Below are 4,111 nucleotides of genomic sequence, written 5' to 3' on the forward strand. Positions count from 1 at the left end.
CGGGGCCTAGGGTTCGCTCTCCACCCCTTCGTTCGCGGACTCATGTTCTATTACGGGCTAGACTTTCGCGATCTAGCTCCGGACTCGTTTCTTCACATCTCCGCATTCATTGTCATGTGCGAGGCCTTTCTCCGCATTCCCCCACACTTCGTCTTATGGCTCAAGACCTTTAATGTGAAGCCGAAGGTAATCGAGCGGAAGCAAGCGGAGTGCGGCGGTGCTACGGTGAGCAAGCTCACCAATACTCCTTGGCCAAAAGGTTCTTTCACGGAAACTTCCAACCTATGGCAGCGGGAGTGGTTTTACATCATTGAACCCCGTGGTACCAAGTGGGCAGCTACTCCTGCGTTCCGATCTCAGTGGCGGAGCTGGTACCCGGCGACCCGGGGCAGCTGCCCGGGCTCCTAGCCCAGCAGCACTTGATAGTGACTAATAAACCACGTCCTAATTATCAGAGTTTGGCGTTATTTGCCCGGGCAAAAAGTTCCTAGGTGACTGAGCCTTGTACTGTAGTCCAAACGTAGAGTCCTAGGCCCATTTAATTAATACATTTACAGAGTACGTTGTAGGCCTAGCCCAATGCTCGTGGCTCTACGCCCGCACGTCTGCGTGTAAAGCTTAGAAAATTCGCCAAGGGCTAGCGAAACCCTTGACGCCTTCTCGCCTCCTGCTCCTCCCGCCGCGATCGACCACGACGGTTCAGTTCGTTTGACAGCAGCGGCAGATCGCCGGGCAATCCATGGAAGGACGGCAATCCACGACGCCTCCTCCTAGCAGTTTGTGGCTTGTCTTCCAAATTCTAATTAGGAGAGGAATTGAGGTGAGTTTAGGGCTTAGGCTTGTGCAGCTGCAGGCACCCGCATGAGTAATTTGGGGATTCTAATTTCGGCATGTAATTTGCAGCGACATGTGTAATTAAAGACTCTATCACCCCGAGCAGGTTGATTGAAGGAATATCGATCTCCACTTGGCATAGGTATTGTCACTTTTGTTGTCGACACATCTAACCTGACCATTGTTAGTTAGTTCATTCAATCATTCCAAATCATCCAACTTTCATCTTATATTATTAATTTCAGATATGAGGAGGTTTTTGGTTCCTAGAGCAAGTATTGAGAATGCAAGTGCTGTGCAGGCGGAATCAGAACAAGACCCTCCTATTCATGTTGCTAACAATAGTGAGTTTAATCCGGACGAAATTCAATCTGATCCCGCACTGAGAAAACAAATTGTTGAATATGCACCACAAATTCAAGACCAAGTTAGGAGGGCGTACATATTAAAGGGTCGAACCAAACCAGTATTAGAATTTCGCCGAACGGATTCAAGAGCATTTTCTAAGTCATGGTATGAAAAGTATAACTGGATAGAATATAGCAAGTCCGAGGATGCAGCTTTTTGTTTCTATTGTTTCTTATTCAAGCAACCTGGAAGGGCTGAACACTTTGGGTTTGAAGTCTTCACCAAAACAGGTTTTAGGGACTGGAAACATGCATATAGAGCCTTACCTGAGCATGTAGGTGGTCTGAATAGTGGTCACAACAATTGTGTTCGGCATTATGATGATTTCAAAAATCAAAGACAAAGTGTGTCAACCAAGTTCGCTTGTGGAACTGTGGAATCTCACAGATTATATAAGATCCTCTTGACTTCTTCTCTGGAGTGTGTAGGTATCTGATAGCACAAGGTTTGTCATTCCGTGGCCATGATGAATCTACTACTTCATTGAACAAGGGAAACTTTCTAGAGATGATAGATTGGTTAAAGGATAGCAATGAAGAAGTAAGAGATGCTTTTGATCGTGGTGGAGAAAACTGCAAGATGACTTCCGGTGAAATACAAAAGGACCTTGCAAGGTGTTGTGCAGAGGAAGTCACCGAAGTGATTATGTGGGAGCTTGGTGATAAAAAGTTCTCTGTTCTTATTGATGAGTCACGCGATATATCGGTGAAAGAACAAATGGCAGTAATGTTGAGGTTAGTAACTATCTTTTGTTTTTTGGGTTCTTTATTTACTTCAATTCTTCGTTCATCCATGATTTATCTATTCATTCTAATTTTTTGTAGGTATGTGAATGAAGGGAAGGTTGTGGAACGATGTCTATGTCTGCACCACATCAAAGATACTACATCTGAGTCACTGAAGTTAGCTCTTGTAAAGCTTCTTGATCATTACAAATTGTCAATTTCAAGGCTACGAGGGCAAGGATATGACGGTGCTTCAAACATGAGAGGTGAATTTAACGGTTTGCAAAGAAAAATTCTCGACGAAAACCCTCATGCTTTCTACGTCCATTGTTTTGCCCATAGATTACAGTTGGTTGTGGTCGTTGTTGCTAGTTCTTCTTGCTCATATATTCATGATTTTTTTGAGTACATATCATTGATTGTGACCACAACAACTTTATCTTGCAAGAAGATGGAAGTGTTGGTGGAAGAATCTCACAATGATATTTTGGAAAGGCTTGAGAGGGGTGAGATATCTACAGGAAGAGGCTTGAATCAACAGACTAGTCTTGCTAGACCTGGAGATACTAGATGGGGTTCACATCATAAAACTTTGCTTCGCTTGGACCAAATGTGGGCCTCTATAATAAAAGTTCTTAGCACGGTTGACGCAAATGGGCGTAATCCGAGCCATGCTGCCGGTTGCATAGAAAAAATGGAGTGCTTCAAATTTGCTCTCGTTTTGAAGTTTATGCTAAAGTTGTTTGGTATAACAAATGAGCTCTCACAACTTTTGCAAAGAAGGGATACAAATATTGTGCTTGCCTTGGAATTAATTTATGATGTTAAACTCCGGTTGGCTACCATGAGAGATAGTGGTTGGGAGAGTATTTTTGATGAGGTCAAACAATTCTGCAATTCCAAAGGTATTCCAGTGCCAAATATGGATGGTGAAATACCAGTTCGAGGTCGCTCGAGGCTAGAGGAAGGACTATCACTAATCTTCATTATTATCGGGCTGAGATTTTCTATGTCGTTATTGACAAAATATGTGTTGAGATGAATCATCGCTTCAGTGACTCAAACCAAGATGTAATTGCATGTTTCTCCTGTCTTGATCCCAAGAATTCTTTCTCCAAGTTTGATGTACAGAAGCTTTCTCGGCTTGCTGAAATATATAGTGCCGATTTCTCAAATAGTGATCGTACAATATTGAGGGACCAACTTGAGACTTTTGTTCTTCATTTGAGAAATCATGCTGCATTTTCTACTTGCAAAGATGTTGAAAGTTTAGCTACAAAAATGGTTGAAACAGAGAAACATTTGGTCTTTCCATTGGTTTACAAGCTCATTGAGTTAGCTTTGCTACTGCCGGTGTCCACGGCATCTGTTGAGAGAGCTTTCTCGGCAATGAAAATTATCAAGTCTAAACTGCGCAGCACGATCAATGATGATTGGTTTAATCACTTGATGATATGCTACAATGAACGTGAAATATGTAAATCACTCGACGATGAAGTTATCACTCAAAGGTTTCAGGCCATGAAAGCTCGAAAAGGGATTTTACCGAGGCATCATTAGTTGGTATGTTTCATTTCCCATGTGAATACGTTTTTACAACTCCACTATAGACTACTAATTTCTTACATTTTCCAATTGCAGGGTCTCTTTTTGGGTGCTCGATCGGACATTTGGATATCAAGTATTTTTTCGCGAGTACTATCATTTATTGAGATATTAGCTGTTGTATTTAATTTTAGTTTTTATTAAAATTATGTGTATGAACAATACAATATTGATTGTTTGACTTTGAAACTATTCCGAATTTACCAGTCTCCGGTTTAGTGCCTTATAGTTGTATAATTTGTATCCAATTATTCGGTTGCACTTAGCTGGTTCTTTTAGACAGTTTGCAGTCCGCCACGGCTCCTAATCTTTCCTGGCTCCGCCATTGTCCGATCTGGCCCTTCACTACGGCTCGCATCATGGATTAATAAGGGGCTGGACTGGGGATCAATTGATGAAGTGCAAACGCTACAAAGCCGCATCCGGAGCCTCCTCGAAAAGGACACCGGCCTTATCAATGTAATCCAGGTAGTGCTAGTCCGCCGGGTCCTGCCGTGCAGCGACGGCCCCTTCGCATGTGGGAGTTCAATCCGTAAGGA

The 4,111-nt window shown here is 42.7% G+C and overlaps 1 pseudogene; it reads left to right on the top strand.

The window, feature by feature from the left end:
- The first annotated feature begins 1,081 nt into the window (after window positions 1-1,081).
- LOC123120573 (zinc finger MYM-type protein 1-like) lies at window positions 1,082-3,527 on the top strand (annotated as a pseudogene).
- The last annotated feature ends 584 nt before the right edge of the window (window positions 3,528-4,111 follow it).

Source organism: Triticum aestivum, chromosome 5D (assembly GCF_018294505.1).
Source record: "Triticum aestivum cultivar Chinese Spring chromosome 5D, IWGSC CS RefSeq v2.1, whole genome shotgun sequence".
NCBI classification, from domain to species: domain Eukaryota; kingdom Viridiplantae; phylum Streptophyta; class Magnoliopsida; order Poales; family Poaceae; genus Triticum; species Triticum aestivum.